Source organism: Mus caroli, chromosome 3 (genome assembly GCF_900094665.2).
Source record: "Mus caroli chromosome 3, CAROLI_EIJ_v1.1, whole genome shotgun sequence".
In the NCBI taxonomy this organism is placed as follows: domain Eukaryota; kingdom Metazoa; phylum Chordata; class Mammalia; order Rodentia; family Muridae; genus Mus; species Mus caroli.
In genome coordinates, this window is record NC_034572.1 from 119,061,666 (window position 1) to 119,076,075 (window position 14,410).

The following is a 14,410-nucleotide window of genomic DNA, read 5'->3' on the forward strand; positions in this document are numbered from 1 at the left end:
ACTGCAATGAACTTTTAAAATAGCTGTTGTCGCCCAAGCATAAGGGACCATGACCATCTCTTCCTCCAAATAAACCCAGCTGCTGGTACAGCCACTGGAGTGATACTGTTTGTAGGAAAGCTGGCCTTTAAGTGCTGGTGAATCACTCTTTCCCTTGTCTTCATGATTGCATCCACAATCCTTGGATGCCAAACATCAAATGTAAACCCGGGAGTGGGTTTTCAAAATCGGAAGCCTCATCCCAGTTCTGCCTCTCAGTAGCCGTGTGGCCTTAGATAATTTGTGGAACTTCCCTGAGCCACAGTCTTATTTTTTTTTTCTGTACAATAAGGACAATAAAAAATTACCCATAAGGTTATTATAACCTATTACTAAAAGGATGTTTGCATAACAGCACAATGGCTGAAATAGTTGTGCTTAAATATATTAGTCATAAAAAATAATGTATAACTAATCATGGCTCTCTTCTCTTCCATCAAACAGGAATGTGTGTTTTCTACTCCTGTTAATAATAAAATGTGTTTAATAAAACATGTAATTGTATTTGGTCCAATGAGAAACGATCTTCCTAATCATTATCCCAAAGAGGAGTCTGGGCTGCTCACTGCTCCGCTCTGGTGATCAGCATCCAGAGTGAGGTAGCGCCTCCTTCACTCAGACCGCCTTTCCTCCTCCCGACGACACCTTTGTATTTATTCAGCGACTAGTTCTGTTCTTTCTGTCTATCCCTGTAATTCTTTTCTAGCCCAGTGGATACATTGCCAAAAATGTCAGATGGAAACCTCTGGTTTCCTCAACAAATGAGAGGTTTAATGGTGGTAGATGTGAGAATATATTCTACGAAGGCATGTATAATAAAGAATTAATTCTGTCAATCTTTACTTTAAAAAGTACAAGAAAATGTCTGTGAGTCTCTACAAATCTCAACTTCAACCATCTAATGAAAGCTTTTGTTCTGTAGATGAAAACACTTTATTATATATACGTTTATATTATATATTTATAAATATCAAACATTATTTTCTGTATTGTCCCATGACAAATATATAATACATCCAAGATAAATCAGCAGACAAACAATTAAAAATATTGAGATGTTTATATTTTTGTGTTTATCTTGGGTCTTCAAAACCTAGTTGGCATTCGATCCCTATAACCCTTAAAATTTTGACAACACAATTTAGATGAACAGGAGCCAAGTCACCAGAAGCTATCCTATTTGACAGCATTTAAATTCTCTTTTTACTTCATGCTTATTTCGTACCCTACTATTCATTCTCTGGGTGGAAAGGGGATTTCTACCCAGAGTTTTATGAAATGACTGAACTTGTAATACCTAACGCAGGACAGACACACTTATCAGTAGTTTACTAACAATATACAGTCAGGAAACACTTTGGATGCCACACTAGCCCATGAGGGAGCTAGAGTTTGGAACAGAGGGAACATCCAGGTCCAGTAGGAAGGAAATGTTGTGTTCTAAGAAGGAGATGACTTCTCTTTTCCACAGGTGGAGGACATTGGTGGTTTGTCTAAATATGATGGTATGCTGGAAGGGAAGTAACCTCCCTCCCAGGGATAAGTGGACACTGGTGACCCGTCCAATCTGAAAGGATTTGAGCAAACTCTTACACAGGGGCAGAATGAGAAATGAGAGGGAAATCAAAGTTAGGCCCACTGATATCCTCCTGGTTTCTATAATGCCATGACAGGGAGCCTTACTTTTCTACTTCACCTCAAACTCCTGAACACTGTTATGTGACAGACTATCACCTACCCTCTTATTACCACGGACTCTGATGAATCATCCACTTCGCTGTAAATTGCACCCTACACCACTAACAAAATGAGCTTTATAACTTGAAAATAGAAACAGATCACTCATTATTTTTAAACTTTTCAATATTCCCTGAAATAAAAGTTTTGTAGAATCCATAGCCAGGTCTGTGAAGATTTTGCCTTTAATATAATTTAAGGATTTGGCTTCCAGGCCTTTGTTTCCGTATATTAAAAAATTACATTAAAAATTCAAGTAACAATCCATTTGCATTTTCAATTGCACTACAATTTTTAGACTCTAGACATTTGTATAAGAGCTATTAAAACACTTATTTTTGTCTCTTCCTTAATAAATTTCTTAGATGTGCTGGCATTGTTGATTTCATAACATTTTAATATTTGAACATTACCAACCGACATAGCCATGGAGATCCATTCCTCTTCCCTCCCTAACTTCTTTCTATATTCAATACAGCGATATTGCCTCTCTGTTCTCTAAGACTTGACTTGGATCTCTGACTTGAATGTCTTTCATTACCCTCTCAGTTCTTTAAGTACTAAGCCATTCATACCAGGGCATTAATATAGATACTTTCTTTCATTATACTACTTTATTATATTAAATTTGATTATACTAGTTTCTACATAGGGATACAGAATACACTAAAAAAATAATGAAAATGTCTTATCATTAGTGTACAACATGGATAGAACAAGAAATATGTCACAGAGTAAGTAAGGTTGGATTAAAGTAAGAATTAGTTTCTAGCTTTTACCTGGTTAAGACATAAATGTAACCTAGGGGCACATATTTATACATATACAAAGTCATTATCTAGTTCATAGGCCCACAACACATGTTTTGAAAGGCATTTGGTTAAAGAAATTGGCCTGCTCCCTAAATTAAATTTTCTTTTTACAAATCTCCATCTCCTATCAGGGTTGTCTAAGACCACATTCCTACTCAGAGATGAATTTAAACACACCTGGATAGAACAGTTGAACCACTCTGACTGTTGTTCTTTCACATTGATTTAAAGATCTCACAGCACAGTATTGCTTCCCACAAATCTGTTCATTTATAATCAGAATAAAGTTACAAGCTGCCTGTCTGCAGTGCATGGACTGTGGGGGAAAAAAAGGCATGGCTTCTAATTTAAAAGTCCAGTTTATTGAAAAGGACAGAGATTGGTGATTTGATTCTTGATCATGGAGGCCAATAAGTCTTAGACTTGTGATTCACTGACAAAGACAATAATACTGTTAATGATATGTTTAATAATAATATACAAAAAGAAAAATCATGCCAAAACTTTGGGCAATTTCTGATCTGAATTAAAGTAGAATTAAAAACATCTCTATAAAATCAGGTATACCCATGCAAACACAAGAATTTCTTAAATACTATCAGTTACCTATGGTTCTATTATCAGTTCCTTAATTTTCACAAATGTTTTCAGCAACCTAAATGACCTACCAGAAATGCAATACTATCAGAGCAGTACAAAGACACAGCTGAGGAGAAATTAGAAAGATGTTGGCAAAGATAAAAAGAAAATCCTGACAATAGTCTGTAGCTGCCAAAGGTCACTTCCAGTTATTAGACATGGGATAAAAGAGAAAATGATTATGTAGCACAGCATCAGGAAGCAACCTCACCTACTTCTGACACAGAAGCAGAAGACCACGGCACAAGGACCAAGACCCACAGACGAACAAATGACCTTGTGTCCGGGGACAGGGTGTTACATTGCTATATTTTCTTTTATTTTTTTCCCTCTGCTTGCTGATGAAGACGGACCACAAAATCAATAAACTGCAGTGGTGAGTGTCGGTCCTGATAGGTATACTAATCTGCTTGCTTTTGATGTTCAAACCAAGACTATTTGTCTAAGTTACCTGAAATAATTCCTGCAGTCTACACTCCCCACACTGAAGGCTCAGACATAAATTTTCTCTCTGTAGATTCAAGCAGTATTCTAGGCACTAAATTCTCAATGTGGAGATGCTGGGGATTTTTTCCCCTCTCTTGAATGTTTTTGGAACATTTCCTAAAAATCAGTGATTCTACCCAGAAGCCTTCATCTTACTGAAAAATTAAGTCTATGCAAATAATTTCAACCAAAGAACAGGGCAGAATTGTGAGAGACAGAGGGACAGCTTGCATTGAGCTATGGCCACTTCATGATTCTGTATTGTTCACAAAACCTTTGTTTATCCTCACTGTCCTATGATTTTTTATATTTATACTACAAGTGATGGTAGCAACTACCCCTGGAGCTCTTGTGAGAAGTATATAACTTTCAATTTGAAAGCACCCAGAGCAGAAGCTGCCACATAGCCACACCATGATGGTGATTTGTATTTTACATTTCATCTTACAGACACACAGTATGTACTTTAGAAAAAGTGAAGACTTCAACACATTCAAAAATTATGACTCTGTAGTCATGGAGTGATGTTGAGTGATCACAAAGTGATAGCCTGATTCATCGATATATTGATAAGTTCTAGTTCGTTAAAAATATATAAGTATGTTGTTGGTTGGGCTATGGAACTCTTCTGAGCTTCATTTCTTCCCAAATAAAGAAATGGAGATAAAAAGCTAAAGATACGGCACATGCAAGTGAATCCAAGATCTAAGAAGAAGGAATTAAAGGTTATTATAGGAAATCTGTACAGCCCTCTTTAAATGACATCCCCGCAAAGAAAGGATTTATACAGAACACTAAGGAAATGGCCTAAGTCCATCATCATTCCAATAGAAGAGAATGTAAAACTGTCAGGAACTGCCCCTCAAGAGCACAGGGAAAGACTGGGTTCCAGAAGAAACCAGAGATTAGGATACATCAATTTATATTAGGAAACTGGCTGGAGAAAATTGCATTAGAGAAACTATAAACTCCTGAACTTCACAATATTCATCCACAGCCAAGAATCCAAGATTCCAGAATCACTGTGTAAAAAATTCTCACAGAAAACCAATCTTTAATATACTAATAGAAATCTGGTGAAAAAGATGCCATATTCTGGAAATTTTTCTAAAAATCGAATGAATTGGACAGGCATCCTTAATATTCAAATATTAAACATACTATATTGATGCACTTTTTGAACTTTCACCATGCTGTTAGGGTGTGTGATACTCTACCAAATTATTTAAAGCCTTGTTTTGCCAGGCATGGTGGCACACACCTTTAATCCAAGCACTCAGGAGGAAGAGGCAGACAGATTTCTGAGTTTGAGACCAGCCTGGTCTACAAAGTGAGTTCCAGGATATCCAGGACTATACAAAGAAACCCTGTCTCAAAAAACAAAAACAAACAAACAAAAAAACAAACAAACAACAACAAAAAAAATACAAGAGAAAAACAAAACGTTTAAAGACTTGTTTTTCTAGGTTTTTAGGGTTTTTTTTGTTTTGTTTTTACTTTTTTGTTTTTTATTGGTTAGACATAAGCATCTTAGATGCGAAAGTCTTACTAGTGAAGTGCAATTTTTAAATGAATTTTAAGTCAATGTTCTGTAATAAATAAGTTTTGATGGCTTTTGTCCCCATACTAGGTATCAAGCCTTAAGGCTGAAGCAACAGGGGAGAATCAGTCACAAGTGTTTGTACAAGTCTTCAAATGATGTATATACCATATCACCTTACTCAGAACCTGGTGGTAAAGGCAGACTCCGCTGAGAGGTGGTTGTAAAATGTGGTCCAGCTAGATTTTAAGACAAAAGAAATAGTCAAAAATTCTCCATCATAATCGTCCCATCTAGCTGCAAGTTATGTTCTTCTTACAGAACACATTTACCCTTGCCCTGAAGGCGACATTGCAAAGTCCTCTCAGATCACTTTGTCCCCTGCTGTGTAGACAGTCTGAGTCATGAGCTTCACCAGGACCACAGACAGTTCCCTCTGCACAAATCACCTTATCGCATCCAGACAGATACACAACCATGGGGCAGCAGCTGGAAGACCACAGAGAACACTCCATGTAGATGTGAGGATCTGGAGGCCACAGGTTACCAATACACAATAGGGATTATGAATTTCTGTCTGAAAATCTAGACAAAATGTCAGACACCTAGCCCTAGGAATCATCTCTCTTTGATTAGATTCTGTCATGACTTGCACCTTACTGGCTCACCAGGTGTTGTGGGAAGAGACCAGGACCTGACTGTGATAAGCAAGTGCAGTGCCAATGAGCTAAGTACGTTTTCTTTACCACATAGCACTTTTGGGTTGGCTTTATTTTGTTTTGTAAAATATGGATTCATGACTTCTTTGCTAACATATTTATTTCAAAAACTTCCTGAGTATATATTATAGATGTCTCTGTTATCTCTTATTGCCTCTGATTGTGCCCAAGATGCTAATCTTTCTATCTGCTTCATGCCATTGTTTTCTTGGTCCCACCTGCCATCACCTCTTCCTCTTCCCCCTCCACTCCTTCCTTCTCCCCCTTCTTTTTCCTCCCCTTCCTTCTCCCTTTCCTCCTTCTCCTCCCTTTTATATCTTTCCTCTATCATCTCTCAATTTAATGACAGCTACAGCAGAGGCATAGGCTTTAAATGGAAAGGTGATTTTTCTATCTTCACTGTTGTCAAAGGGCTTAATCTTAGTGGACCTATGTGATTAATGGTGTCTAAATTAGATCACTGTGGTAGAGTTCGCATTTTTTATATTTCTGAATATTAAAATGCATGGATTCTACATTTAAAGTTATTCAACAATGCAGCTAATTTCTAGGGGAGTTCATCTTTTGTGTGTAATATACTTTAGTATTAACAAAAGTATTTGTCTTTGAAGCTTGCACCTTAGAAATACAATCTTGCGGGTATTTGATATGTCCTTTGTCATGGATGACAGCTTTACCAATGCTGTGTTACTCACCACAAACCTGATATTCATTCCCTCCCCAGTTTCAGTCTGCACTCAATTAACTTGATGTATGTTAGTCTTTTAAACTAACCTTTGTTATAACTTATAAATCTATGTTATGGGAACTTTTTATCGGCATATGATGGTTTGGATGAAAATGGCTTCCATAGGCTAAATGGAGTGGCATTTTTGAAGGCATGGCCTTGTTGAAGTGGGTATGACAGGGCTGGAGGAAGTGTCCCACTGGGGGTGGCTAAAGGTTTCAGAAGCTGAAGCCAGGTTCAGTGGCTCTCTGTCTCTTCCTGATGCCTGAGGATCCAGATGTTAAAACTCTCAGCTACCACTCCAACATCATGTCTGCCTGAATGGTGCCATGGTTCCTGTCATGATTTCCTGGACTAAACCTCTGAACTGTTCACCCTTCAGTTTTGATGACCAGTGAGTTTCAAAGGCTTATGGGTTCTGGGAATTTTTACAGGACCATGATCTCCTTAGCTGTGGCTACACTACTGAAGAAAATTTATCTCCCTACCCTTTCTTCCAGAGACTTTTATCTACTTACATCTATGCAAGGAGGAATCGAGCTTCATGAGCTCCATGAGATATCATTACATGGCTGTCAGTTCTGATGGAGGGGCCTCAACCATCCACCTCTCCCATCATGACAGAATGTTGGCAGCCTAATACAACAACTCTAAAAGTGCCTCCTGCACGTGGCTCCTTTCTCCAGATCCTACATTCCTTGCCCCATGCCTTCTGTGATTGAGCTCTGAAAAGAGCTGATACAGAAATTCCATTTGTGCCTGAGCCCTGCATTTCATGCATGGATCTGCTCATATAGAATAGGCCTCAGATCTAATCACAGGTCATCTGTGATTTATCGATTTGACTCTTGTATCGCGTGGGTATTTCTTGAGTAGCTAGTTAATAGAGAACACAAACCCCACAAATGAATATGACTCTGGATGACAATTCTCCCTCAGTAGTACCTTCATTCACTTTATGAGCTAGGCATTAGGGAGATAACATCTAGCATTTTTTCATTGTCTTTTCATCAATGTGTGCAGATCCCATCATCTAGTTCTAGTGGGCAACCACTAGTTATGGTAAATGCCTATATGTTTGGAGGCCTCAGAGACTTCCTTAAATATTGACTAGTAGGAGTTCACACCTAGTACTGCACTCTTTCCTTAGTAACCCATAGCTTTAGGAGCAGCATTGCTATCCACATAGGGCATATATATTTAAATTCTCCAACACTTTATTTTATTTTATTTTTTTATTTTATGTTTAGGTCACCCATTAACAACCTTTCTCCTGGCTTTTTCATTCATCCTTTGTTCAGTTGATACTCTTCTACCTCTGCCCCATTTTCTTGCCTCTTTTCTTCCTTAAATTCAACCTTCTTGTTATCCTCCATCACTTTTCTTTTTACATGTATATTTTATTACCCCCCCCCATTTCTTAAAACCTCTTTCCTTCCCTAGATTCTGGGTTCTATATCCATTCATTGACACTTACATGTACTTTTGTAAAAAGTAGCAACTCTAACCTTGTGTTGCCTCACTTAAAACACTACTTCGTGGTCCATCAGTTTTCCTACTAGTTTAATACATTTATTTTCCTTCACAGGTGAACATGTATGTACTACATTTTTCTTATCTGCCCATCAGTTATGAGCATCCAGGCTCATTCTATGCAATTGCTATTGTAAAAATAGAAGTCAAAAGCATGGATGAGCAAGTATCCCTGTGGTTGGAGGCAGAGTCCTTTGTGTCCAAAGCTGGTTAGATAATAGTTCTATTTTTCCTTTTGGAAATTCACCACAAGGACTTCCATACTGGCAGGGCCAATTTACATTGCTATCAACAATGAATAATCATTCTTCATTTTTGAGATCCACACTAGTATGTGCCATTTGATATCCTGATAATGTCCATCTATCTTCAAAGTAGTTTTAACATATGTGTTCATGTGTGTGTGTGTGTGTGTGTGTGTGTGCATGTGTGTCTTTTAAGTATTATATCTGTGAATGTGTAGAGAGGCAGAAGTTGTTATCATGTGTCCTGCTCAATTGTTTTCTACTTCATTTACTAATACAGTGTATCTCACTGACTTTTGTATAGTAACTATTTTTTGGTTATTTTATTTATTTACATTTCAAAGGCTTTCCCCCTTTCTAGTCCCCCATCCACAAATGCCCCATCTCATCTCCACTCTCCTTTGCCTCTAAGAGGATGCTACCCCACCTACCCACCCACTCCTACTTCACTGCTCTAGCATTCCCCTATGCTGGGGCATTAAGCCTATCAGGACAAAGGGCCTCCCCTCCCATTGATGCCAGGCCAATCCTCTGCTACATATGTAGCTGAGTCATGAACCCATCCATGTGCATGCTTTTAGTGGTGGTAGTTCCTGGAGCTCTAGGGGTTCTGGTTGGTTGATATTGTTGTTCCTCCTATGGGGCTGCAATTCCCTTCACTTCTTTTGGTCCTTCCCCAAACTCTTTGAATGGGGTCCCTGGGCTCAGTCCAAAGGTTGGCTGTGAGTGTCTATATCTGTATTTTCCAGGTACTAGAAGAACACCTTAAAGGACAACTATAGCAGACTCCTGTCAGCAAGTACTTCTTGGTATCAGCAATAGTTTTGGTGTTTGGTGTCTGCAGGTGGAATGGATCCCAAGATAAGGCGATCTTTGGATGGCCATTCCTTCAGTCTCTGCTCCTTTTTTCCCCCTGTGTTTCCCTTGATGTGGTATCTTTTTATTCTGCCACTTTGCTGGAAATAGCTTTCAGTTCTGGAATTTTCCTAGAGAAGCCTTTAAGATCTTTTATGTATATAAGATGTATATCATCTACAGGAAAGAACATTTTCAATTCCTTCCTATTGATATCCGTTTTATTTCCTTTTATTCTTTTTTTACTTTGGTGAATACTTCAAATGCTATATTGAATAGGAGCTGATAGAGTAGACACCCTTGCTTCCATCCTGGTCTAAGTTAGTCTTGGGGGCCATTTTAGCTTCAGAGACCCCATATTGTATATAGTCTCCATCTTGTACTAAGCTGAATTCTAAGATAGATAAATTCCCCCAAACAGCTTTTGGTCTCATGTATTTTGTATGAACTTAGACAACAATGCCTCACCCTATGCTTTGCTAGTTAGCATCCAGTAAGGACTGAAACCCAGCCACTGCTAGTGTGGCTCTGATCGGCTGGTCTCTATGCAGATTAAATTATCAGGAAAAGACATATACATTATTTGATGGGTAATCACCCACTCAAGATACCAGGTGTCAAAAACAATTGGAAACATGAAACATTCATGTACCTAATTGGTTGTCCCTATCCTCGCCCTTACAAAACCTAATGTTTTTATGATTTGCTTTAAAAGATTGCTCTGTCCTGACCCCCCTTTCCCAACACACAAACACACACACACATACGGTTTGGATCTTGAACCCAGCAGCCTCCCTAATACATCAGTTTCTGAATAAATACACTTTTGCTGGCTTGACCTTGGTTCTTATAGCAGATTATTTCCTAGATTCTTGAACCCTAATATTAGAATGCTTCAATATTTCTTATATTTAACATGAAAAACTTAGCTGTCAGTTTTCATATATAGCCTTTACTGTGTTTAGATATATTCTTTCTAGCTCTAGTGTCCCCCAGAGCTTTTAATATTTTCTTAGCCTATAAAATTTCAAATCAGTTAATGTCTTACTAAATATTTTAATAAATTAGTATCCAATTCTAAATATTATAATGAATATAAAATTTTATATATTCCAAATGTCAGCAAGAAGAAGATTTAGTTAAGAGAACCTAACTTATAAGCACTTAGATTGACTTGTCTAAACAATAAAGCATAAGAGAGAATAAAAAAATTGAAGCTCTATGAGAGATTTTTTGAAAGCTAACATTAGCAGGCATGTTATTCACCCTCACCATTCAGCAATCCAATTTTAGTCTTGAGGCTTCTTTTTACTACAAGAAAGAAAGAGTTGTTGCTTACCAACTCTTTTGATGAATGGAGTGTGTGTTTGGTAGTTACTTGCCCCCGTGTGTTTAGCAGTTGAATATTCCCAACATTCCACCCTGCAGGGAAACTCTGGTATATAGAAAGTAACAACTCACAATAGCTTCAGGAAGTCCCTGAAACTGACCAGATTCTCTAGGCTGCTCACTCATCAACAGTAAACTGTAAAGACTCAGAGAGTAACTTTTAGACAAAAGTGCTGCAAAGACGACTCTGAGACACACGGTAACCGGGAATAATTGAGGCAACCTGTTAATCTGCTTGCAGGCTGTGCAGTGTGAACCAGGTTTCCCGTTTTTCTGAGCTGTCAATCATGTTTGGGTGGGCTTTGGCAATGAAATTGTCCTTGTGTCATTTCTGTACCTGTAAGCAAGCCTTCACTGACATTTCTGCAAGTAATCCCAATAAAATTCACGACTTCACCAAGTTGGACATTGGTGAGATCCATACTTTGATCTATTACAGGGTGAAAGGCATGTGTGTGTGTTGAGTCTACCTAGGAAAAGTCTATTATGCAACATAATTGGCACCAGAACAGGGACCCAGCAGAACCAAAGATGTGTTTGAAAGGAGTGGGTACATGTTCCTGGTAACAGGTAGCAAGGCATGTCAAATGAGGTGTGCATTGATATGACTTTTTGTTATTGCAGCAGATGTGTGGTTCTTGCTATGGGTAGTGAGATATACGAGAGAATCATGGACTCTCCTAGTCCCAACAGCTGCTTTCATCTGTGTGGTATAGGGTGACATGCCTAATTTATTAGTGGGGTTTACCACATGAATATAGAAATATTTTGAAAACTGTTAAAGTTGGGGGAGGATATTTTAGTCTTTGAAATTAGCACAGAAGGTCAAGATGGTTGGCAAGCAGTGGCAGTGTTGATAATAAGAAATGCATAGTACTGAGATAGTAGCTAAACATGAGCTTGTTTGTATAAGGGGGAGTTACAACAAGAAAGAGAGATGTGGCTAAACTCCTTCATGTTAGGTTTGGATTTGGAAAGTAAGTTAGAGGATGAGATAGAGATGATAAAAGTAATATAAGATGCTCTCTAGGTCTGACCTTTAGTGGAAAAGAGGGAAAATCTGCAAATCAATATGCAGGTGGGCCTTAGCTTTGGCCCTGTATAGGAAGGAAACTGGGTGATGAAGAAATATTCCACACATGAATTTCTGGAATTTGGGAAGAGTCTTAAACCAACAATGAAAGTACCTGACATTTCCTGGCTTGTGACATTGTGGGGCATGGGAGTGAATAGGAACAGCCTGATTGCTGTGGAGGCAGAAAGAGTGAATAGTAACTACCTATCCTTCCTTAAAGTGAAGGCTACATAACCTGTGATACTCTGCAGGAAGTCAGCCAGAGATGGGCCAGTTCATCAGAGCCATTAGGAATACTTGGTTATATCAGGGTTGGAGAACCATAGAGGAAGAGTGGGTGGTATAGAGGGAACTAGGAATTTATAAAGCTATGCTTCAGTCTTAGTTCACTGGGCAAGATAAGCCTACCACAGTGGGGTTAAAGAAAAGACCCATTGAGCAAGGACCTCAAGGCTCATATCAAGCTTTAGTGGCTTCTCTGTGTACACTTTTGTGGGGCAAGATTTTTATAAAGTAGACGTTGGCCAATCGAAATGAATTAGACCAGCATGTAAGAGTTTATGTAAAGTATGAGAACAGCCTAGGGGAGATAAGAAAAAGGAGAAGCCAAGGAGGTCTGTCTGGGTTACTTGGTGACAGATGTAGCAAAATCTGTGTGGAGCTGGAGATTCTAAGTCAAACACTAAAAGAAAGTAGAACTCTGGCGCTTACCAGAGCTTGCCAGAAGCTTCAAAGTCAAAGGGGTAATTCACAGAAAACATTTAACATAGAAATATATAGGCAAAGATGATCAAGTATGCCTAGGGAAGGATAATTAGCCCTGCAGATAAAGAAAGGTATGCTAGGGAAAGAGATGATGGCCTGCTAGGTCTGATAGAGAGACACCAGATACAGTGACAGCCACAGTGCCCATTCAGGGTCTTTTAGGACCCAGGAATCCAGAAGGTGCAAGTACAGAAGAATAGAACCAAACTTCCCCCTTGGTTCTGAGTAAGGCTGAGTAGATTAAATCAGGCCCAGTGAATTCACCAGAGGAAGAGGAATGTACAATGAGGAACAATCTGACCCTGAAGAAATTTCAAAAGAAAATCTCAAAACGTACTGTACATAGCTGAATTATATTCTATAGCAAAAGGATGAAATTGAGACACTTCAAAATCAAAATCTTGTTTCTTAGAGGGAAACTCTGACAGACCAAATAAATAAATTAATAAATAATAATGATAAATAAATAAGTTTATAGGGGGTAAAACATCAGGTTGTTTTGAGTAGACGGTGAAACACTCCATCCTTTAGAGAAACTCATCAACCACGGGAAATAAACAACTCTAAAGATTCAGGAAGGCCCTGAAACTGACCAGATACATTGGGCTCTTCCCTCCTCAAGTATATATAAATTGTAACTAGTACTGAAGTCATTCTCAAACAGGTCAAGCAACAGAAAGAAGCTGAGCTATCTAGAATGAGAAACCAACTGAACTACTTGGAAGAAACTCAGAACCCCCAACCCCCTCAACTGTCAAAAATACTCTTCAATGTGTTGAGCTCCATGCATGTCAGTCAAACTTTCCAGCCTCTATTTAGCTGTCTTTGTGATGCAGGTGTCTTTGACTCAGAAATGCTGCTTTAAGTAAACCTTCACACACATTCTTATAAATAACTTCTACAGATTCATTAGAACACCAAGTTGACCTTTGGGTCATTGCTAGTTTTCTATCTAAGGTGATTAGATATTTGCTAACTTCTCCACAGGAACAGTGTGACATAGAACAACAGAAGGTAAATAATGTACCAGGGATAATTTTATTAGGTAAAATAACCTAGATTCAAAAGACAAGCAGTCCATGCATTACTATATATTCATATTTGAGATTTAAATTTATATAGGCATGTGTATGTGTGAGTAAGTGAATATGTGTATGCATATAAAACACATGAAAATAGAGAAAGCATAAGAAAGGAGAAAATGTCTCAAGTAAGGGGAAGAGATGTGAGAGAGGGGCATGAAATCTATCTGACATAAAAGTAGAAACAGAAGAAACAAGCTTCAAGGAGAGTGGGGAGGCTGTGAGAAAGCAGCAAGTTAGAACGAGGTATAGTCCCAGGCACATACAGAATGACAAGATGAAGGCCAGTGCTCTGTATGGGCTCGTTGGAGGAGGGAACTACTTTTTGCAGCTAAGAAAAGCTGGCCACTTGCTTTATGAAAAGGTCAGCTAGAATTTCTGCAATTAATTGTCACTCTGGTTTTCCTTTTCAAACTTTCACTTTTCAACGTTGGCCACCTGTGTCTCAGAAACTACCCAGGTTATGAGAACTCCCCACCGACGCCAACCCTGGAAAATAACATTTATTTCTAATTTCCTACTAGAGCTTTTGTAACTGGGTTCTGTTTCATCCAGAGCAGCTGTTTTATTCCATCTTATGTTACATTAACAGGCTGTCTGAGCCTGTGTCCCTTATAAAATCAAGAGGCTGAGTTAATCTCCCTGCTCATGCTCTTCAAGATGGCACCAGTATCATTGCAGATATGTTGAGGGGCCTCATCACAGATGGCAATATAGTGAGAATGCATAAACTGACTTTGGCAATAGCAATCAATTCAGCATCACTG